Source organism: Geotrypetes seraphini, chromosome 1 (genome assembly GCF_902459505.1).
Source record: "Geotrypetes seraphini chromosome 1, aGeoSer1.1, whole genome shotgun sequence".
Lineage (NCBI taxonomy): Eukaryota > Metazoa > Chordata > Amphibia > Gymnophiona > Dermophiidae > Geotrypetes > Geotrypetes seraphini.
The window spans coordinates 71020957-71044787 of NC_047084.1; the positions used below are offsets into that span (position 1 = coordinate 71020957).

The window sequence follows — 23831 nt, forward strand, 5'->3', positions numbered from 1 at the left end:
CTATGTTAGACGTACTAATAGAGAATTTACCCCTTTCTGTCTAGTTTTGGGGGTTTTATTTCAGTGGGCTTTCTGTTACTGTCATGTATACACCTTTTCCTCTATGCTTCTCCTCTGTCTTGATTATACCTTGTTTTCTTTAAAATTAAAATAATCTGAGGTAGATTAGGAAACTGTTGGTTTTTGGCCATCTCCATTACTAACCCTCAGTGACCACTAGCTCTGACTACTCCTTTTGTTTTCTCTTGTTCTGTTGTTTATTTGGCCTAATAGGACATTTCTTTTGGTTTACATAACAAGCTTTGCAGAGCTATTAAACAAAACTATGTATACATTTTCTTGTTGAGACTGGGTAACGTTGCATAACTGAAACCATGCCATTTTTCAAAGGATTGAGCTAATAAGTTAGGCAGTAACTAGAAGAGCATGTCAGAAAGAAAGTGATAAACAAGAGCAGTGTTCAGGCAGGCCTTTCCATCCCCTGCCCTGCTCCTGTGCATGCTCTTTGATTCCCACTGGCTCATGTATGTAGACACAGGAACTCCTCAGGGTTGACCAGATGCTGGAAAGAAGAATCAAGAAAACATGAAGTCCAATGATGTACAGATTATCTGGGTCAGAAAAGGATTATATTTTTTGTAAAGTGTAAAACCACATTAAAAACAGTATATAAGTACATAAATACAAAAGCATCACTGTACTGGAACAGGCCCAAGGTCCATCAACTTAGCATTCTGTTTCCAATATTGGTCAATCTAGGTCATAAGTACCTTGCAGGATCCAAAAAAAGTAAATAGATTTCACATACAATTTTTTTTATTTTTTTTAGTTTATGAATCTACTTCTGATACATTTTCGTTTCAAGCTTTATGTCTCAATACAATTAAATCCTGGCTTTCAGCCAATAAATTATGCTTGAATCCATCCAAAACTCAGGCCTCCTTTTACGAAACTGTGATTGCAGTTTCTAGTGCGGGGAGTCGTGCTGAATGGCCTGCGCTGCTCCTGACGCTCATTGAGTTTCTTTGAGCGTCAGGGACAGAGTGGGCCATTCAGCGCAGTTCCCCATGCTAGAAATTGCTATCGCAGTTTTGTAAAAGAGGAGGTCAGGTTTTATTGCTTTCTGGGAGATCGAATCTTCAATTTCTGTGACTTTTTCTTATGAGACTACTGAAATTCCCAATTTAAGAGAACTGAAATATTTGGGAGTACTTCTTGATTCTTCAATGTCAATGGAACCACATCTCAAATTGGTTATTCAGAAGAAATTTTTGTAGTTGAAATCGTTACAACCTTTGAAAGGATTGATGAGTCCGCCTAGTTTTCATACAGTTGTACAGGTATATATACCCATTGTTTGATTATTGTAACTCATTGTTAGTTGGTTTGCTTAAAAAGATTTAAGAGGATTACAAATAGCTCAAAATGCTGCTGCTCGTTTCATCTCGGGAAGTCCTTGGTCTAGTTACAGTATGCCAATTCTTAAGCAATTTTATTGGTGTATTCATTTTAAAATGTTAATGCTAACTTTAAAATTCTTTGTGAACAACCACCACTTTGTCTGGTTCAACCCTAAAGGTTCATGTGCCAGGATGTCCCTGTCATTCAAATAATCAGGCAGTACTTGATTTTCCAAATTTTAAGCAAATTGGGGAGTTTTATGGTAATTGACTGAATTATAAAGAATTTTATTGTTTTGATATAGTTTATGAAATGATTTGTTTTTAATGTCTTTTTGTAGTTTGTGATATTGTTTTAATTATGTATGTTTGATTGTAACTTGCTCAGAATTGTTGGATGGTTGTGAATAATAAATTAAAAAATAAAATAAATTAGATTTGAGATTTATAGAAACTCGATCTTTATGGTCATGGGACCTCAGTTATGGAACTGCTTTCCAAAGGAATTAAGAAGGATTGAGGGCTCCTTTTACAAAGGTGCGTTAGGGCCTTAATGCGCGGAATAACACGCGTGCTAGCCGCTACCGCCTCCTCTTGAGCAGGCGGTAGTTTTTCAGCTAGCGCACACTAATCCAGTGCGTGCACTAAAAAACACTAGCGCACCTTTGTAAAAGAAGCCCTGAGTCTTTGAGGTCATTTAGAAAACATTTTAAAGCACATCTGACTGGTGCGTGCTCAACAATTGTGCATAAAACACCTGCTCCTCTCATCAGACTCAAGTTTCACCTGAAAAGGGCTTCCTCAGGAGGAGGTTAAATGGAACGGAGCAAGCTAAACAGATCAAACAGCATAGACCAACAGGTCTGCTTTGGATGGGGGATTACATCAAGGAATTGTCTGGATGTGAATGTCTGGAAGGAGTAGAAATGCAGTGGGAAAAACTGAAAGGAGTAATTATAAGAGTGACAAATTTTTTTGTGAGGCAAGTAAGTAAAATTAAGAGGAAAAAAAGGCTGCTTTGGTTCTCAAAAGTATTAGCTGAGAAGGTAAGGAATAAGAGGTTAGCTTACATAAACTACAGAAGATCGCAGAAAGAGGAAGACAGGCAAAAATATCTGGAAAAGTTAAGAGAGGCTGGTCGTGTAGTCAGGAAAGCAAGGATGCAAATATAAGAAAAAATAGCTGACACGGTAAATTGGGGAGACAAGACATTTTTTAGATATATTAGTGATAGAAAGAAATGCAAAAGTGGCATTGTGAGACTCAAAGGTGAAGGGGAGAAATATGTAGAAGCTGATAAAGAAAAGGCTGAATTGCTTAACAAATATTTCTGTTCTGTGTTCACGGCTGAAGTGCTAGGAGGAGGACTTCATAAGACAAACGTAAATAGAGATGGAGGAGTGGTAGACCCTGATTGATTTTCAGAGGGTTGTGTTTGTGAGGAGATAGCTAAAATAAAGCTAGACAAAGTGATGGGGCTAGATGGTGTACATCTGAGGGTGCTGAAGGAACTTAGGGAAGTTCTGGTGTCTCCGCTGACTGACCTTTTCAATGAGACTCTAGAGTCGAGAGTGGTAATGGAGCACTGGAGAAGGGCGGATGTGGTCCTTCTCCACAAAAGTTGAAGTAAGGAAGAAGTAGGGAATTACAGGCCGATAAGTATGACTTCTGTGGTAAGCAAATTCATGGAAACACCTTAAAAACAGAGAATAATGAAGTTTCTGGAATTCTGTGGATTACAGTACCGGAGACAACATGGATTCACTGGAGGTAGGTCTTGTCAGACAAATCTGATCAATTTCTTTGACTGGGTGACTAGAGAATTGGATAGTGGAAGTGTGCTAGATGTGATGTATTTAGATTTTAGCAAAGCCTTTGACAGTGTTCCACACCGACGTCTAATAAATAAACTGAGCGCACTCCGTATGGGTCCCAAAGTGATGGGCTGGGTCAAGAACTGGATGAGTGAAAGGCGACAGGATAGTGATCAATCTGAGGAAAGGGATGTTATCAGTGATGTGCCTCAAGGTTCTGTTCTTCGGCCTAAAATATGCCTCTTTGCGGATGATACCAAAATCTGCAATAGAGTAGACACCCAGGATGGTGAGAATAACATGAAGAAAGACCTGGCGAAGCTTTAAGAATAGTCTGAAATTTGGCAGCTAAAATTTTCCTTCTGTCAAGATTATGGCAGGGTCGGCATAGTCCGCATTGCTAAATTATAGTTAGCAAAATTTCTAAGGAGAAAAATTGGCTGTTTATTAAATAGTGGTTCTGAAGAAGCCATTAGTAAATTCGTGGGGCGAAACGGAGATCCTCAGTCTGCATTGTCAACAAGTGTGGACGTCAGTCGGCTCGTATTATTGAGCTAAGTACCACACTGTTTATAGCATTTTCAGCAGAAAATAACAGTATTAAATCTCACAAAAGAGTACTAGATAAGAGCATCTGATCATCAAAAAAATACATTTATTGAAAAATTAAGTGGTATTTATTGAGAAAATTAAATAAATATAATATAAGGCTCACAGAGAAAATAAGGTTATATGCGATGATGGCCCTAACAATAGTTTAAATACCCATGATTCGCTCTGGGAGTTAAACGTGGGCTCTTGAGTAATTTAATCTTTGTCTCTGAGAGCGAGCTAAGTAGATTTCTTAGTTCTACTGTTGGCCTTACACGGTGTGATAGTAAGCTAAAATTTAATGCCAAGAAAAGCAAGGACATACATTTGGGCTGCAAAACCCAAAGGGAACGGTACAGTTTAGGGATGAAGACAGAAGACAGAAGAGCGGGACTTGGGTGTGATTGTATGTGATGATCTTAAGGTGGCCAAACAGGTTGAAAAGATGTAAAAGCTAGAAGGATGCTAGAGTGCATAGGGAGAGGTATGGCCAGTAGGAAAAAGAAAGTATTGATGCCCCTGTATAAGATTTTTGTGAGACCTCATTTAGAATATTATGTACAATTCTGGAGGCCACACCTTCATAAATATATAAAAAGGATGGAGTCAATCCAGAGGAAGGATACTAAAATGGTGGTGGTCTTCGTCATAAGGGTGTATTGTGACAGACTTAAAGATCTCAATCTGTCTGCTTTGGAGGAAAGGCATGAGAGGGCATAGGATGAATTCAAGAAGTGATAGGCTCAAGAGTAATCTAAGGAAATCCTTTTATACAGAAAGGGTTGTAGATGCATGGAACAGACTCCCGGAAGAGGTGGTGGAGACAAACTGTGTTTGAATTCAAGAAAGCCTGGGATAAGCACGTGGGATCTCTTAGAGAGAGGAAGAGATAATGGTTATTGCGGATGGGCAGACTGGATGGGCCATTTGGCCTTTATCTGCCGTTATGTTTCTATGTTAATAATGGTTTATGGTGATCATAGAAACATAGAAATAGACGGCAGATAAGGGCCACGGCCCATCTAGTCTGCCCACCGCAATGACCCTTCCCCACCTAACTCGGTGAATAGATCCCACGTGTCTATCCCATTTGGCCTTAAAATCAGGCACGCTGCTGGCCTCAGTGACCTGAAGTGGAAGATTATTCCAGCGGTCAACCACTCTTTCAGTGAAAAAGAATTTCCTGGTGTCACTGTGCAGTTTCCCTCCCCTGATTTTCCATGGGTGCCCCCTGGTTGCCGTGGGACCCTTGAGAAGGAAGATATCCTCTTCCACTTCAATGCGACCCGTGAGATACTTGAACGTCTCGATCATGTCTCCCCTCTCTCTGCGTTCCTCGAGTGAGTAGAGCTGTAACTTATCCAGCCTTTCCTCGTACGGGAGATCCTTGAGACCCGTGATCATCCGGGTGGCCATTCTCTGGACCGACTCCAGTCTCAGCACATCTTTTCGGTAAAGCGGCCTCCAAAATTGCACACAGTACTCCAGGTGCGGTCTCACCATGGATCTATACAATGGCATAATGACTTCAGGCTTACGGCTGACGAAACTCCTGCGTATGCAACCTATGATTTGCCTTGCTTTGGAGGAAGCTTGCTCCACTTGATTGGCAGCCTTCATGTCCTCACTGACGATCACCCCTAGGTCACGTTCTGCTTCAGTTCTTGTTAGGATCTCGCCATTTAGGGTGTAAGTCTTGCATGGATTTTGGCTGCCCAGGTGCATGACTTTGCATTTTTTGGCATTGAAGCTGAGTTGCCAGGACCTAGACCAGCGCTCCAGTAGTAGTAGGTCGTGCATCATGTTGTCGGGCATTGAATTTTTGTCTGTTGTACTCTTGGCCACTATATTGCTTAGTTTGGCGTCATCAGCGAATAATGTTATTTTACCTCGGAGCCCTTCTGCCAAGTCTCTTATGTAGATGTTGAACAGGATCGGGCCCAAGACGGAGCCCTGTGGCACTCCACTGATCACCTCCGTCGTTTCAGAGGGGGTGCCATTCACCACTACCCTCTGAAGCCTACCCTCAAGCCAGTTCCCAATCCATTTCGTCAACGTGTCGCCCAATCCTATAGAACTCATCTTGCTCAGCAACCTGCGGTGTGGTACACTATCGAATGCTTTGCTGAAGTCCAGGTATACGATGTCCAGGGACTCCCCAACATCCAGCTTTCTCGTCACCCAGTCAAAGAAGCCAATCAGGTTGGATTGGCAGGATCTCCCCTTAGTAAATCCATGTTGATGGGGATCCCATAGATTCTCCTCGATCATGATCGTATCCAATTGGCGTTTAATTAGAGTTTCCATTAGTTTGCTCACTATTGATGTGAGACTCACCGGTCTGTAGTTTGCTGTCTCCATCTTGGAGCCTTTCTTATGAAGTGGAATGACGTTAGCCATTTTCCAGTCCAACGGGACGTTACCTGTACTAAGGGAGAGATTGAAGAGCGCGGATAGCTGTTCCGCCAAGACATCACACAACTCCTTGAGCACCCTGGGGTGTAGGTTGTCAGGCCCCATTGCCTTGTTAACCTTGAGCTTTGATAGCTCGCAGTAGACACTGCTGGGCGTAAACTCGAAATTACTAAACGGATCAGCTGAGTCAACCCTTGTTTGCAGCTGAGGACCAAGTCCCGGTGCCTCGCGGGTGAAGACTGAGCAGAAGTATTCATTTAACTGTTGGGCTTTTTCCGAGTCCGTTTCTGCATAGTCTCCCTCTGGTTTCCTGAGGCGTACTATCCCACCTGAGTTCTTGTTCCTGTCACTGATATACCTGAAAAAGGATTTATCTCCTTTCTTTATGTTCCTTGCTAAAGACTCCTCCATGCAGAATTTGGCCTCCCTAACTGCTGTTTTGACTGCTTTTGACTTGGCCAGATAGATTTCCCTGGAGTCCTGTTTCCCTGATTGTTTGTAAGAGATGAATGCTTTTTTCTTCTCCTTGATGAGGTCCGAGATCTCCGCAGAGAACCACTGTGGCTTATTGTTCCTACTCCGTTTACTTACCGATTTAACATAGCGGTTTGTTGCTTCCTGTATGGTGGCTTTCATAGTTGACCACATTTCTTCCACGTTATCGGTTTCTGCTTGGCTTTGTAGCGCCTGGTGAACGAAGTTCTCCATGTCTTTGAAGTTTGTGTCCTTGAATTTAAGGACCTTGGTCAGTGTGGTAGATTTAGTGAAACCTTTCCTGAGATTGAACCATACCATGTTGTGGTCGCTGGAGGCCAATGTGTCGCCCACCGAGACCTCTGTGACACTTTCTCCATTGGTAAGTATCAGGTCTAGGATTGCCTGATCCCTTGTTGGTTCCAACACCAGTTGCCTTAGTCTTGCTCCCTTCAAGGAGTTTAATAGCCTCCTGCTGCTACCTGAAGCAGAGGAAAGCTTGACCCAATCCACATCAGGCATGTTGAAGTCACCTAACAATACTGTGTCCCCACGCAAGGTGTTATTCTCTATATCTCCGATTAATTCCATATCTTGGTCATCCTGTTGTCTTGGGGGTCTGTATACTACGCCAAGATACAGGCATTTGTCCTTCCCTCTGGCCAAATTTACCCAAAGGGATTCCCCAGTGTACCGTACATCTGTGATTCTGGTGACTTTAATGTCATCTTTAGTATATAATGCTACACCTCCTCCCATTTTGCCCTCCCTGTCCCGGCGAAGCAAGTTGTAACCCGGTATGACCATGTCCCACCCGTGGGAGTCTGTGAGCCAGGTCTCAGATATCGCCACCACATCCAAGTCGGTATTTGTCATTTCTGTTTCCAGTTCCAGGATCTTGTTTCCCAGACTGTGGGCGTTGACGTACATAGCCCTCCATGTTGTATGTTTGTTACGTCTCAGTGGGGACATTCCTGCTATAGCAACTAGACCACCTTTAGCATTATTTGCATGTCTTGTACTCTTCCTAGACCCAGAGGTGCAACGTGCACCTTTCCCGGACTCCCCATACCCAGAACTACAGTTTATGCCTAACCCAGACTCAGAATTGTGTGTACCCTGTGGGGGTATTCCCTCTTGAGCAACTTGACTTCCTATAATACAGTTTGCAGTGTGTATTCTGTCGCTGGACCCAGAATTACAATGTGTACTTCTCCTAGTCCCAGAATCACAATGTGCACCCCTCCTAGATCCAGAATTACAATGTGAACTCCCCTTAGACCCAGAATTACAATGTGTACTCCCCTTAGCCCCAGCATAACAATGTGACCCAGAATTATAATGTGACCCTGAATTATAGTGTTTACTTACTTTAGTCTCCCTTACTTTAGTCTCAAGAAGAAATTGGTAGCTTAGCTCGTCAAGTAGGTTGTTTGTGCCAGTACCCTCCCCCAACTTACCTAGTTTAAAGCCTTGTGAAGTAGGCGGGCTAAGCGGTGTCCAAGGACATTCTTCCCTCTTCTGGTCAGGTGTAACCCGTCTGGTCCCTGTAATCCTTGCAGTGCCTCTCCATGGTGCAGGAACCCAAAGTTCATCTCCTTGCACCATCCTCGCAGCCAGTCATTCGCCCTCCGGATGCGATCCTCCCTGGCACTGCCCTTGCCCCTCACTGGGAGGATCGAGGAGAAGACCACCTGCGCATCCATCCTCCTCAGCTTCTCACCCAGGGCTCTGAAGTCATCGGGTATGTTCTCCGTGGTGCTCCTGGCGGTGTCATTGGTTCCGACGTGGATGAGAATCATGGGGAAGTGGTCTCGGGGCTTGATGAGTCTGTCCAGGCAAGCAGTTACATCCCGGATCCTGGCCCCTGGCAAACAGCAGACCTCTCTTGATTGCAGGTGTGGTCTACAAATTGGTCCCTCGGTGCCCCTTAGTAGCGAATCCCCGATGACTACCACCCTGCGCTTCTTAGGGGTGGGCCGATCTGTTGACTCCGGAACTGGAACTGGAACCGTCTGCTGAACATCCTCCTGTACCTCGTTGTCAGGATCTTCCTGAAGCAGCTGGTATCTGTTCTTAAGGGTGATTTGAGGTGTCGATGTGGAGTTGCCCTGCATGTGAGAGAAAGAAACAGAATTAGGTTTACTGCGTTTTCCTGTGGAGGAAGTCACAAGCTGCCAGGAATCAGCGTCCTCAGTAACTTCCTGAATACCGATGGTTGGTTTCAAGTTTGTAGGTTTTGAAGCTTTGGGTGTCTCTAGGATGGCCCTGTCAGGTTCTTGTTCAGCGATCTGGGACAGCTCCTGTATGACTCCATCGATGAAGGTTTCGTCGTCACGGATGCTTCTTAAGCATTGAACCTCTTCTCTCAGGCTCCTCAGCTCTCGCAGAAGGCTTTCATCTGGCTGAACCATTGCTTCCGTCTGTGTGGAGACTGTAGACATCTTTGAGGCGATGGCCTCGGTCTGTACAGAGACCTCTGCTCTCTGTCCTGGCTTTCCTTCCGTCTGTACGAAGACCGTAGCCATCCCCTGGGTACTACCAGCTAATGAAGTGCCTGTCTTGATTGAAGTCTTGCTGCTTCTAGTTCTGCCTGCCATTAATAAAAAAATAAAGACAAATTTTTATTTATTTAGTTTTTTGTTTTTTTTTAATTATTATTATTATTATTTTTTTTTAAAGGGTAGGGGCTGTTAGGTGTAGGTCAGAAGGTGTTGAGGTTGGAGGGATAGAAGTAGTTAGTTCTTAGTCAGAGGGATAGAGTAGTTAATTAATTGTTGGTTAAAGTTGCCTGCTTGTTAGTGTGCTAATGAGGTCAGTCTGATTAGAGGATAGTGTGGTCTGCCTGTTTAAGATGGTTTAGGGATAGAATGATTGGTGTGGACCGCCTGTTAAGTGCAAGGGTTTGGTTGCTTGTTGGTTAGGTAGAAAGAAGAGAGTTGAAAGATTTGGAAGAGGTGAGATTGAAGAAAGACTGAAGTTAATTGGTTAATTAGCTAGAGAGATGGCTAAAGTTGATAGCCCTTCCTTGATGCCCTTCTTGAGGCCCTTCGCAAAGGCGCTCTCGCTAAGGCGAGCGCTTTTGCCGCTCGCCTTCGCTGCGCGCCGAACGGCCGGGCGCCGTTGGCTCGACCCCTTATATGGGGGAGCTCGGCTGTGATGTCGGGGGTGGGCGGGGCTACCACCCGCTCCCTTTGCCGCTTCTCATGGATCCTAGCGGTCCATGAGATTCATAGAAGTCTTCTCTGGTACCCTTTATCTGAAGTTCCTAGTGCCATCTAAGGTGCCCCACTGCTATGTTGGCATATCTGTGTGGCCAGTCCATTAAACTGCTGGCCCCACCGTCTAAATTACTTTTCGGTTAATCATCAACTTGAAAAATTTGATCATGTAACTAAATTTTATCAGAAGCTACATTGGCTCGCTTTCGCCGCGCGCCGAACGGCCGGGCGCCGTTGGCTCGACCCCTTATATGGGGGAGCTTGGCTGTGACGTCGGGGGTGGGCGGGGCTACCACCCGCTCCCTTTGCCGCTTCTCATGGATCCTAGTGGTCCATGAGATTCATAGAAGTCTTCTCTGGTACCCTTTATCTGAAGTTCCTAGTGCCATCTAAGGTGCCCCACTGCTATGTTGGCATATCTGTGTGGCCAGTCCATTAAACTGCTGGCCCTACCATCTAAATGACTTTTCGGTTGATCATCAACTTGAAAAATTTGATCATGTAACTAAATTTTATCAGAAGCTACATTGGCTCCTAGTTGAAGCAAGAATATTATTCAAGTTAGGTTGTACCTCTTACAAGACATTGCTTGGCCTTATACCTGGTTATATTATTGATCACTTTAAATTTACTGAGAAAACGTTTTACTCAGCATTTTAGATTATTTATATTTCCTACTGTAAAAGGCTGCTTATACCAAAGATTTTTCCTTAGAATTTTATCTTTTCAAGCTGGATCATGGGTTAAACCCTTTTCTGTCCTGATAACAAACTTCAACTCCTATCTTTCCTTTAGAAAAATGCTAAAGACCTACTTATTTGACATATTCTTCTGAATGTGATTTTAATACACTTTGTTGTGTAGTCTCTTGATTGTTGTTAACTGTGTTGAACTGAGAGGTTACTGCGATATATAAGTGAATTTGTTATGTTATGCCCATTTGGACGTTTTTAACTTGGATGGTTTTGTAGTTAAAATTGGGTATAAAGTTGGACATTTTGGTGGCCTGGACACTTGGGCGGCCAAGACGTCCAAGTAGATGATTTTCACATAGGTGCTTGTGAATACACTTCCAGTTGTGAATAGCATTACAGCAATGCTGACGACATTAGTCGTCCTCCCTGTCACATGCCTGATGCCCACAGAAATACACAGAATAGACACCACCCTGTCTACAATAAAAAATTGGGTGACCCTCTTCAAATTAAAACTGAATACCGAGAAAAAAAAATTCCACCAACTCTTCAATAAACTCTATAATCCTAAGGGAAACCAACTTTCCCATCTCTTCCTCAATCAGAATCCTGGGCATGCATCTAGACAGACAACTGTCTATGTATGCCCAAGTCAACCATGTCACACAGAAAGGATTGAACATACTCTAGAAACTCAGATCCATCAGAAAATACTTTGACCAGGCGCCTTTTAAACTCCTAGTCCAAACACTAAGCATCCTAGATTACTGCAACATCATCTACCTTGCAGGACTATGCAAACACTCCTGGAAACTAAGCATCATCCAAAACACCACAGTGAGACTCATATTCAACCTGAAAAAATTCAATCGCATCACACCTTTCTACCAAAAACTTCATTGGCTGAAAATTGAGAACCGAATACTTTTCAATTCAGATGTCTCTTCTACAAAGCTCTGTAGGGTCTACTGCCCAACTACCCTCACCAATTAGTTCACATTCGCCAGACCCGTACAATCTACTCGACCTCAATCATTCTTCGCCTTTCCCTCAATTAAAGGATGCATCCATAAGAGATTCATCAACTGACTTCTACCCTACCAAACAGCCTTCAAAGAACCCGAATGGAGCCAACTAGTCAGAACATCAACCTCTTATATGCACTTAAAAAAGCTCCTAAAAACTCTCCTCTTCCTCATACAGGATGACCCACCTTAAATTTTCCATGAAAAGACTCCCGACCCACTGACTCTCTATTCCATGTTGTTGCTCTAAGACAGGGGTCTCAAAGTCCCTCCTTGAGGGCCGCAATCCAGTCGGGTTTTCAGGAGTTCCCCAATGAATATGCATGAGATCTATGTGCATGCATTGCTTTCAATGCATATTCATTGGGGAAATCCTGAAAACCCGACTGGATTGCGGCCCTCAAGGAGGGACTTTGAAATCCCTGCTCTAAGACTATGAACATTCCTACCTATTTATTTATCTCCCTCCTTATATATAACCCTGCTTAACCTTCCTCTATGCAATTTAAACAATTTTCAGCCCTTGCTGTAGCTCACTGACTCTCCTCAGCCCCTTTCCTGTAAACCACCTCAAACTGAAAGGCTTTCTCGGTATATAAATATTTATGTCATGCTACGTTATGAATGTTGGGGGCCATGAATTCTTAACCCATTTCATATTCACTGAGCCGCTGTATGAGAACATTAGTCAGGCAACTTTATCCAGACATGCAGCAGAATTTACTTGGATAAGTAAACCATTGACCACATCTGGACAATCGTAGGACAGACTTAGCATTACCAGACGTCCGTAAAAACCCAGATATGTCCTCTTTTTAGAGGACTGTCCATGTGCCCAGAGGGATTTCCAAAACCCCGCAGTTTGTCCGGGTTTTAGAAGCCCCAAGTTCAGGACCACGTCTGGATGCCCTCTGCGCTTGCAAGGGCATCGATGTGATGACGTCATACATGCACTCATGTGCAATGTCGACATCCACACATGCACAGAGGCACTGCAGACGCGGCCCCGAGCTCGGGGAAGGAGACTGGAGGTTTGTGTTGGGGTTGGGGTGGAAGGTAGAACAGGGCAGAGCTGGAGGCAGAACAGGGGCGAAATGGAGCAGAGCCAGGTATAGGGTTACCAGACGTCTGGGAAAACCTGGACATGTCCTCTTCTTAGAGGACTGTCCAGATGCCTGGACAGACCTTCCAAAACCCGGCTTTTGGAAAGCCCCGATGAATTCTGACCACATCTGGAGGGCCTCTGAGCATGCGCAGATGACGTCACACACATCCACACATGCTCCAGGCCCTCCAGACATGGCTGGAGCTTTTCAGGAAAGACGAGAGGAGGCTTTGTGGGGGTGGGACTGGGGGCGATAATGGAGGTAAATCAGAGTGGGCTGGGGACGGATTGGGGCAGGATTGGAGGTTAATCAGAGCGAGTCTGGGGTGGGGCCATGTGGCTAGGGTTTTGCAGCCCTAGCCAGGTGTTCTCTTTTTTTTAGTAAATCTGGCAATCCTAAGACAGCCCAAAGTTATCCGGATAACTTGAGCCCATGCTTAAATTTAATATCAGTTCTAACTGGCTAAACTGTAACAAAGATAAGACTGCGTCTTGTCTTGGAATCCAGATTAAATATGTGGAATGAGCTGAGTCCAGGCAAGGTGCCCAGATATGGTTAACTGATCCCAGGCTGGATGCAAATATTGCTAAAAACAATTGTACAGGATGTTGCAAGAAGAAAAGTTACAAGGTGGCTCAGTTTAAAGCTATGAGGCGCAGCTAGGGTTTTTTTTTTTTTTTTTTAAGTTCAAGCTCTTTCATAATCACTGTTTATTTTTATCTCTTTTCAAAGGCATCTTTGTATTTCATCTGAATAAATTGTACATATTACAGAGCTCATTGAATAGTTACTGGGAATAAACTGAGGAGATGTTTCATTGAATGCAACATAATGAGGCTCATTCATATTATTTTTGCAGTGAAGAGGCAATCTTCAATCCTGGTTTGTTTTTTTTGTTTTGTTTTTTTTAATCAGATTAGTCACTTGCTGGCAAACATAGCTGTATGCCACTATGTATCAACTATTCATAGAGTATGTGCAAACCTAGTGGGACTGATATATCGGAAAGAACTATCAGAATGAGCTGGGCTCTTAAATTTAGGATTCTAAGGGGTCCTTTTACTAAGGTGTGCTAATGAATTTAGCACATGCTAAATGCCATGCAAACCATTGCATACCTATGGACTGCATAGCACTTAGAGCCTCTTTTACAAAGCCTGCCCTGGAAATTGTCATTCCGCAGCATCCCGCCTACGCGAGAAGAGGAAGTCACTGCAGAATGATGACTTCCAGGGAAGGCCGATGGCGGCAGGCTCACTTTATCGCCGCCGGCTATTGCAGTAAATACACCAAATCCCATAGGAACTAAATGTAAAAGGGGCCCTTAATGCACACTAATTCATTAGCATATGCTAAATCCTTTAGTGCACCTTGTAAAAGGGCCCCAAAGTTAGATGCCTAAACATGTTCCCTATTGTTCATCAAACATCAGAGCCTAAGATTTCTGAGGAAATTTAACCCTTCCATGCATACGTTAAATTATCGACAACTTTACACACCTGGGGTTATTTTGGCCCCATCACTTATAAGCACTGAAAGTTGCTTCAGCTTAATAATTTAGCAAATTCTCACTGTCATGGCACTCAAGTGAAACATTTATCTTTATAAAATGTATACAGTGGTACCTTGGATTACGAGCATAATCCGTTCCAGGAGCATGCTCGTAATCCAAAATGCTCGTTTATCAAAGCGAGTTTCCCCATAGGAAATAATGAAACTCGCTTTGATGCGTTCCCCCCACCCCGAGAACCGGCATTGCTCCCCTCGAAGGCCCCCCCCCTGCGATCAGGCACCCCCCCTGCGATCCGGCACCCCCCTGCCTCGAACCGGCACCCCCCCCCGCCACGATCCGACCCTCCCCCCCGACACGATTGGGCACCCCCCCCCGACACGATCCGACATCCCCCCCGACACAATTGGGCACCCCCCCGCCGCTTCTTACCCTCATCTGGGCTCTTGAAGATCTGCTACTCGTTTGCTGGGCCTTGAGCATCTGAGCATACTCAAGGCCTGCGAGTTCACGTTCACGTTCAGAATGTGAACTCGCAGGCCTTGAGCATGCTCAGATGCTCAAGGCCCAGCAGACGAGTAGGCAGATCTTCAAGAGCCCAGATGAGGGTAAGAAGCGGCGGGGGGGGGTTGCCCAATTGTGTCGAGGGGGATGTCGGATCGTGTCGGGGGGCGGATCGTGGCGGGGGAGTGCCCAATCGTGTCGGGGGGGGGGGGATCGTGGCGGGGGGGGGGTGCCGGTTCGAGGCAGGGGGGTGCCGGATCGCAGGAGGGGGGTGCTGGATTGCGGGGTAGGTGCTCGTAAATCGAGCCATGCTCGGTTTCCGAGGCACCGATTTTGCAAATGTTTTGCTCGTCTTGCAAAACACTCGCAAACCGGTGCACTCGTAAACCGAGGTACCACTGTATTTAGGCCTACAGCACAACCGGTGATGTTGCAGTAATGTTTCAAAAATGTTTCTTCGCTTATTCAGCATACTCGCTGAACAAATGTTGTAAAAAAAAAAAAAAAGGCTGCTGTTAGCTGTGTTTCTTTTACAGCAAAACCTAAACAAAATATTTTCACACGTTTTCAACTTCTCTTATCTCATTTGTTGGGCATTGATTTGGAGATACATTACGATTTTTTTCAGTGCTGTATTCCACTGCTGACAATGTTACCTTCATAAGCCTGTGGGGTCGATTTGATTCCAGGTGTGTATAATCAGTATACTCACATTAAACTAGGTTAAAACAAAAAAATTCAAAAGCTGTATTTATCATAGATGACAGGAAACGCGTGGAGGGGCATAATCAAAAGAAACGTCTAAGTCTGATTTGGGCCTAAGTCGCTAGTCGCCCAAAGTTGGACATGGAAAAAGATCCATTTTCGAAAAATATGTCCAACATTTTTTTTTTCCCGAAAATCGTCTAACTGTACGTCCAGCCGTCAGATCGTTCAGACTGCTAAGTTGTCCATCTTTATACCCCATTTTCGTCCAAAAATTTGTCCAAGTCAAAAACGCCTAGAAAAAGACCTTTTGGACGTGTATGGGGTCAGCAAAGTGATGGACACCCAAACATTGCACGAGAGTAGTGGGGTACCACAGGGCACTGTTGTGAACTTCACAAAAAGGATGCCACATACATATCTCACCACAACAACCTTATAGGTCATGGTGAGCCCCTCAAAACACCCCCAAAATCTACTAGACCCACCCCAATAGCCCTTATGGCTGCAGGTGTCACTTATACGGCAGTACATAAGGGTTTGGGGTTGTTTTTGGGGGTGCACATGTTTCACCATGAATGGATTGGTTAGAGTGGCTTATGGGCCTGGGTCCTCCTCTCCATGGTTCACTAGCCCACCCCCAGACCACTTAAGCCACCTCTGTGCAGCTCTACTAGGCTCTCCTATGCCAGGCTGCTGATGTTCTGGAGGCAGATATGTAAAGTTGTTGTTACGATTTTTATTGCAGTGGGGGAGGGTGTCAGTGATCACTGGGGGAGTGTGTAGGGGTCTGTACTTTGCAGAGGGCCTACAGTGCTTATCTGGTCACTTTGGATACCTTCTTGTGACTTAGACCTTGTTTTAGATGGCCTATATCACAACGTCCAAGTTCCGTCTAGGCAGTGTTGTAAAACTTTCAGTTGTACATGCAGTATGACTAAGTCTAGGACGGCCCACAGCCCACTCAAATCACGCCGTCACCACTCCTCCTAAAATGGCCCTTTTAGCTCTGGGCGTACTGCAGCACTGTGAAGGCCTAGGTCATTTATAGATACATCTAAAACCCGGTTCGATTATCGGCACTTGGACGACTTGTCTCACTGATCATCTAAGTGCCGATTTAGGCCGGTTTTTAGACATATTTCCGTTTCGATTATGAGCCCCATTGTCTATTACTATCGAAAAGGTACCTGGAATTTGAAATCAAAATGATAATTTATAAGTAAGCAACTAAACTAATTTGTCAAGCTGGGGTCAAAATGACCCCAAGTGTTTACAGAAGGATTAATTTAAACTTTTTTTTTTTTTATTGCAATTTTAAGCAGACATTTGGAACTGAACTGTGGTAAATTTCCAAAGAAGCTAATTTAGGATCATAATACACAAAGATAGGTGCATACCAGCCTCAGTGTAACCTGAAGCGGAGGGTTAAGGTCTGCAAAACATATACATTTATAAGCACTGAGAGACCTATTTACTAGCTGTTTAATCCAGGAATTAATTACATGCAAACAGAGCAACATTGTACTAACACAAAGTACCCTTTTACTAAACCTAGTCAAATTTGCAGATACCATGACTTAATGCAGGACTTTATCATGAGGTAGCTGCAACTTAAGGGGCTCTTTTACTAAATTGCATTGAGTGCTAATACATGATTAACATGGGGGAAAAAAGGCTTACTGAAAAACATGGTAAAGCATTATGTAGTTACGGAGTTATTCAGACACAGCTTTTCTTCCTGATTTTTTGGACAGTAAGAAGGTTATTTAGCAAGTAGTTATTTTATGGTGCTGTTTGTACAATATATGTGATATTTTGTTGTTTGTGTTTTAATTATCAATGTTATTTTGTAACTTGCACAGAACTAGAGGATGGCGTGAGTACCGTATTTTCACGTAGATAACGTGCACCCGTGTAAAACACGCACACGGGTATAGCGCGCGGGAAACCGAAATATATGTGAAAAAAGTTTTGAATACCGCGCACACCCGTATACCGCGCATGCTGCCCCGACTCTCCCGTCGCCGCCCGACTCTCCTTTCGCCCGCCCCGACTCTCCTAAGGCCACCCCGACTCTCCTTTCGCCTGCCCCGACTCTCCTCTCCCCCTTGAAGTCCTGTCCCCGCCCTGAAAGCCTGATGCCCCCCCCTATGTCCGATTCACCCCCCCCATAGGACCGCTCGCATCCCCACCCCGAAGGACTGCTCGCACGCACCCGCACCCCCACCCCGAAGGACCGCTCGCACGCACTCCCACCCGCATCCGCACCCCCACCCTGAAGGACCGCTCGCACCCCCACAGCCTCCCGACCCCCCCCCCCCCCATCATGTAGAAGCTCCTACCGGTGTCCTGCTGCTTCCTCTTGGCGGTCCCGGCCCTTCTGTGAGCCCTGCGCTGCTTCCTCTTCCGGCGGTCCCGCCCTTTCTCTGATGTCAGAGAAAGGGCGGGACCGCCGGAAGAGGAAGCAGCGCAGGGCTCACAGAAGGGCCGGGACCGCCAAGAGGAAGCATCAGGGCACCGGTAGAAGCTTCTACATGATGGGGGGGTCGGGAGGCTGTGGGTGTGCGAGCGGTCCTTCAGGGTGGGGGTGCGGATGCGGGTGGGAGTGCATGCGAGCGGTCCTTCGGGGTGGTGGTGCGGGTGCATGCGAGCGGTCCTTCGGGGTGGGGTGCGAGCGGTCCTGCGGGGGGGTGAATCGGACGTCGGGGGGAGAACTATGTAAAAAAAAATTTGTACAACGCGCAAGGTTATGCACGGTTTGTAAAATCGTGTATAACGCGCGCGTTATATGCGTGAAAATACGGTCATAAATTTTTTAATAAATTTGCCTGCAGCAAACGCTAATTGTGTTATTTGTTTTCTTGTAATTTTTTCATGAGGGGCATGTCATGGGTGGGGTATGGCTGTAGGGGCATAATTCAGCTAGTACATTCACATTAGTGCACATTATCTGCAAATGCAGGGTTAACACAGGAGTACTTAGTACCTCCTAAATAAGAGTTGGGACTTACAAAGAAATCCTTAAAATACTGGCACCTTAAATATGAGCTTTAGATCAGTGGTCTCCAACTCAAACCCTTTGCAGGGCCACATTTTGGATTTGTCGGTACTTGGAGGGCCTCAGAAAAAATAGTTAATATTACATTACATTAGAGATTTCTATTCCGCCATTACCTTGTGGTTCAAGGCGGATTACAAAAGATTTATGAAGGGGGGTTACAATGGAAGAATATTTGTCATTACTAAAGTTGTAAAGAGTAGATCATTTGTCATTTCAAAAATTGTATGGAGTAGAACATTTGTTAGTATTTGAATGGTAAAAAGTGTAGGTAGAAATTTTGGAAGAAAGGGAAACTAGAGAAAATCATTTGTTGTTTTTCAGGTTGTACAATGGAAGAACATTTGTCCTTTCTAGAGTTGTAAAGAGTAGATCATTTGTCAATTCAAGAGTTGTAAAGTGGATCATGTCAGGATTGTTTCAGGAATTTCTTGAAGAGAATGGTTTTTAATTCTTTTCTGAATATCTTGTAGTCTGGGGTGGTTATCAGTAGGTTAGAGATCTGGTATCTAGTTTTGCGGCTTCAGTGGCTAGGAGGCTATCGTGTAGTTTTTTCTGTTTTACTTCTTTGATCGGGAGGGGGGGGGTTATGAATGGAGAGTGTGTTTTTCTGTGTCTGGTTGAGGTTGCTTGGATGAGGTGGTTATTTAGATAGGATGGGCTGTCTCCATATAGGGTTTTGAATAACATGCAATATCTTAAAGAAATGACAATTTTGCATGAGGTAAAACTTTATAGTTTATAAATCTTTCCTTTTGGCTAAGTCTGAATAATAATATTGTAATTTATAGCTAAAGAGACAAACGATCAAGAAACTGTTTTGTTTTACTTTTGTGATTATGATAAAAATACCGAGGGCCTCAAAATAGTACCTGGCGGGCCGCAAGTTTGAGACCACTGCTTTAGAGGAAGTTCAATAAAAAGCACTGAAACTTAGGTGCCAGCATTCTATAAGGACATGTAGCAAGGGGGTAGCAAGGGTAGGAGGCACCCAGGTCAATGATGCCCCCTCCCCCGTGCCCTAGTCTACACCCCCACCCCCATCCTTCTACATTAAACTTGTGCCCTTCCTTTCCAACCCCCCGCCTCTTAAAATCTTTGCCAGCACGAGCTGCTCGCGCTGGCTTTCCCTCTGATGTCACTTCTGGCCCCGTGACCCTAAAGTGATTTCAGAGGGAGCCAAGTCAGCACAAGCAGCATGCTAGAGCATCTCACACTGGCAAAGATTTTAAAGAAGTACAGGGGGCGGGGAATGGTAGGCATGAGTGTGGCACGGGGGGGGGGGGGGCAGAAAGGTGCCTGCGCCTCCACCAAGATGATGCCTGAGGTGGTCCTCCTCCTCCCTGGTCCCCCCCCTTTATAGCATTTAGCATGGATCCTACACCTAACTTTTGGACACTGGACTTATGCTTGCTGAAAACTGGTGTAAATGCCAGCACTCAAGTTAGTCATGGTTAGGCAGTATTCTGCAATTCTGTGTTGTCAGCTTTTCAGAGCACCATAACACACCCAAGGTATGTGTCATGGGAGTTAGGCCACATGCCTTATAGAATAACATGCATCCAAATACATGTGCCAATTAACATCAGAAATCACTAATGCAATGTAATTAGGAGCGGTATAGAAGTTTCCAATAAACATAGGGCATGGAATGGGCTTTAACACAGAAATTTGTAGCATACTTTAATGTAGAAAATAACAGAGTAGTTGATGCCACCTTGAGAGGTATAGGTAACTGCATTGTACTGTTTAGCTATACCATTAACATGCTTCTGATTTTTCTCTGTGTGGCACTGCCGCAATCCCTGAAGTGAGAGGAGCATCTACTACAGTTAACACATTGGTTTTGCAATTACCTCCCATTCATTTTGGCTATTACTGCCTGGTAACTTCAAAACCTTAACATGGTTTTTGAAGTAGGAATCTTAGGGATCATAGTCCGTAATCCTGTGAATGTAGATATGTAAACACAAGACTTATAGTTTGACTTTCTGTTTGCTCACAAAAGTCATTTAGAGAACTCATATAGAGGCTATCATAAGCCCTCTTTTACTAAGCTACAAAACGGAAAATAAAATTATTTTTTCTACCTTTTGTGGTCTGGTCATTATTCAAATCATGTTGTGGTCCCAGGCTCTGGTTGTCTTCTGATAACTCACTTGCCAGGGTCTCCTTCCCTTCCGTTTCCCTCCCCTCCCCCAGAGGTCTGGCATCTTTCCTTTTGGCCTGAGTTTTGGCCCTCTTTTTCTTCCCTCCCTCCATCCAGAATTCCCGCTATCACATTAAAGCAGCCTGCAGAGGATCGCCGGTCAGCTGTAATGACACTGAACATAAGAACATAAGAAGTTGCCTCCACTGGGTCAGACTGAGGTCCATCTTGCCCAGCGGTCCGCTCCCGCGGCGGCCCATCAGGTCCGTGACCTGTGAAGTGGTTTCTGACCACTTCTATAACCTACCTCAAGTTCTATCTGTACCCCTCTATCCCTTTATCCTCCAGGAACCTATCTAAACCCTCCTTGAACCCCTGTACAGAGTTCCGGCCTATCACATCCTCCGGAAGCGCGTTCCATGTGTCCACCACCCTCTGTGTAAAAAAGAACTTCCTAGCATTTGTTCTAAACCTGTCCCCTTTCAATTTCTGGTTGTTAATTCATTTGTATCGCTAATCTCTATGAATCGCATAGAACTTAATGGTATTTGCGGTATTCAAGTGAGTTTTTAAATTATGTTAAGCTGTGGTAGAGGTTTCTACTGCGGCCCGGGGTACTAAAGCCTAGATTCTGTAAGGTGCGTCTAACTTTAGGCGTGGTTTAGACGTCCTTGAAGCGTAAGTGCCAATCAGCGTCACTTAGACGCTACTTAGGCATCGAACCGACGTCCTCATGTAGACATCTTTATATAGACGTACATATCCCCCATATAGACGTCGCCATATAGACATCCCTATGATGTTATATATAAAAAGGTGTTTTTTTTTACTGATTTTACTGATCATTATTTCAGGACTGTAAGCTTTAACACAATTAACCCAAACTATACCATCATTAAAAGGATAATAAAAACACAGTATACCATGTTTAAAAGGATATTTATAATATATTAGTTTCAGTGAGAGTTGATCTGGGAATATCAGTGTGCATATTGATAAAATGTGGCATGCTAATCCGCTGTGCTAGACAATGAACCATACAATAATAGCAATTCTGATTTGATTAGATTACTCCTTATAGGTAGTGAATGGCAGTTAATTCTGCTAGGAGACACAACACTGCCCTGTTAAACTTTTTTTCTTCATGATTTCAGAATTGTATACTTCCAACAGTATAAAAACCAAAAAAGTAACAAAATATGCCATGTTTAAAAGGATACCTCAGTTTCTTAATAATAAGATGATGTTTCAATCTATTTTCTCTTTCTTTTTAGAGGTAATAATTTCAACTCGTTTTCTAAACACCTCTAAAACCCCTCCTTTTTAGGTTTATCTTTGACTTCTATTATGGCATTGGGTTTTCAATGAGCCTCAGCCCCACCACTCCACCGCCTCAATATTTTTTCATCGCGGTGAGCTTTACATCACTTGCTCAAAAAACTTTTTAAATCTCAACTCGTTATTTCTTTTTACCTTAACAACTCTTTATTCTAATTTTAAAGTGCTTTGTGCTTTATGTACTGTATTCTTTTCTCTCTTTAAATAAATATATAAACTTAATATCAATTTCACTTTAAGCATGGACTTATCTGCAAATAACATAAATCCCGGATTGTAACTAGGAATTTACAAGCCCCATTAGTTAACCATGTTCTCAAATATGCTGGTTGCTGGCTGTGAGGCAAGAGACACACCAGCAGACCTCATGGAACACTAGATAAGACTAAGGTCAATGTGACCAAGTAGCTGAAGTGGTGTTTATTAAGGAAACACTAATGCCTGGCTGCTACTCAGTATAAATAAGCACAAGGTGAAAAGTGGTATAAGATTTTTATTGCATAGTCAAAGAAAGCAGCAACTGCAGTTCGATGAGATGGATGACAGGTATGCACAGTAAGGCACTCATAGATCCAAGTTGTTACTGAATTGTTAAGGTCCCAGAATCTGCTCCTGGTAGGAGAAGGCAGGCTGAAGAAAAAGGAAGATGGATTGAGACAAATTAAGAGTTGATTGGTGAGTTTTAGGCTATCTTTTACAAAGGTGCACTAAATCACGCATAGAAACATAGAAACATAGAAAAATGACGGCAGAAAAGGGCCAAAGCCCATCAAGTCTGCCCACTCCATTGACCCTTCTGTTTGATTTTGCTCACCACCCCCTGCCCTCACCTCATTAGAGATCCCACATGAATGTCCCATTTATTTTTGAAATCTGCCACGCTGTTGGCCTCAATCACCTGCATGTGCTAACTACTAACGCATGCATAGGATAACATGCACGCGTTAACCTTTAGCACACGCTAACGGTGCCTAAACAGTGCAGCTTCAGCGTGCGTTAAAACTTAGTTAGTGCATGCATGGATTTAGCGTACCTTTGTAAAAAAAACTCACCAATTGACTGTTTTCTCTGAAAATCTTCTATCAGTACACCCTTCTGAAGGAAAAAAAAGTGTGAAACATTCTGAAAATGTAGATAAAAGGTTGCAGTACATCATTCTCACCTATTCTTTCTGTGTTGGGATTTGAGCTTTGTCCAGGTGCAAGCTGTGCTGAACCCAGTTTGAACAGACCTACTCTGGGAGCCTGAAATCAGGAGATAAAGGGGGGAAACGTTCAGACAGACATCTGTGGTCTCCCAGTCTCAGAATAACAGCTAGAATGAACAGTTCCTTTTTTATAATAAGGATACCTAACAATTAGGACTCTTAAAAGATTTACCTTTAGCTCTATGACAAAAAGCACTGCTATGGGTTCCACATATTCATGTAACTTGCATATCCTTTGTACTGTTACCAAAGTTTCAAACAGCATGGGGTTTTTTCAGCCAAGACTCCTGGAACCACATCTTATTGTCACATTCTCAGACCTGCTAATGACCCTGTGGAATGGAGAGAATTCTGGCAGATATCAAGGGAAGAAAAAGTTAATGGAGAATCACCAAAAGGAATCCAAAAGAAGAAATCAGTTCTGCCTGAGCTTTTATCTAATAAAGGCACCTAAATAGCTAGCAATATATCATTCTCAACTAGATTTGTTCCTGGAAAAATGAAAACATCAAAATTGCAAATTAATATAGCTGATAATGGTCCTATGAAATGGAGAGTTGTGGCAGATATAGGAAAGGAAAGGTTAAAAGATAATTAAGAAAGGTAAGGTCTCAGA

The 23831-nt window shown here is 43.8% G+C and overlaps 1 protein-coding gene and 1 long non-coding RNA gene across 6 annotated transcripts in view; one reads left to right on the plus strand and one right to left on the minus strand.

The window, feature by feature from the left end:
- Positions 1-23831, plus strand: part of PRLR (prolactin receptor) — a 311196-nt gene that overhangs the window by 90955 nt on the left and 196410 nt on the right. The window lies entirely within an intron of this gene.
- LOC117355024 lies at positions 22507-23542 on the minus strand. Its single transcript, XR_004538264.1, has 3 exons — positions 23388-23542; positions 23171-23252; positions 22507-22638 (listed from the first exon to the last, which is right to left on the minus strand). It is a non-coding gene; the product is annotated as an uncharacterized LOC117355024 (long non-coding RNA).